We start from the raw sequence: 233 nt of genomic DNA, 5'->3' as shown, positions 1-233 counted from the left end.
GCTGTGAATACCCAGAATCACTCATGGCTTAGGCAGGTGAGTGCAGTTGGTGTTCCGGAAAAGGGTGAAATGTTTCTAACAAAAAAATGAGTGAATGTGCCTTTTTTAGCGTCAGAAGGGGTCTTATCAAAAGTTTTATCCCCGTTCATGGACAGTTCCTCTGTCAGATCCAGAAAAATGCGAACCTGCTTGTGTTGGTGTGGTGATGAGTCAAGGACTGTGCTCATTCAGCA

General features: G+C 44.6%; 1 protein-coding gene across 1 annotated transcript in view; it reads left to right on the top strand.

The window, feature by feature from the left end:
- The window catches only part of CRADD (CASP2 and RIPK1 domain containing adaptor with death domain), a 76,858-nt gene continuing 76,625 nt past the window's right edge, over positions 1–233 (top strand). Inside the window, exon 1 of the mRNA XM_008636567.2 lies at positions 1–36. The gene's annotated coding sequence lies outside the window, so the exon portion shown is untranslated. The remainder of the gene's footprint in view (positions 37–233) is intronic.

The sequence above is a fragment of the Corvus brachyrhynchos genome, unplaced genomic scaffold, assembly GCF_000691975.1.
Source record: "Corvus brachyrhynchos isolate BGI_N302 unplaced genomic scaffold, ASM69197v1 scaffold56, whole genome shotgun sequence".
Taxonomy (NCBI): domain Eukaryota; kingdom Metazoa; phylum Chordata; class Aves; order Passeriformes; family Corvidae; genus Corvus; species Corvus brachyrhynchos.
Note: the sequence above shows the minus strand (reverse complement) of the source record. Positions and strands in the feature narration are given on the sequence as shown.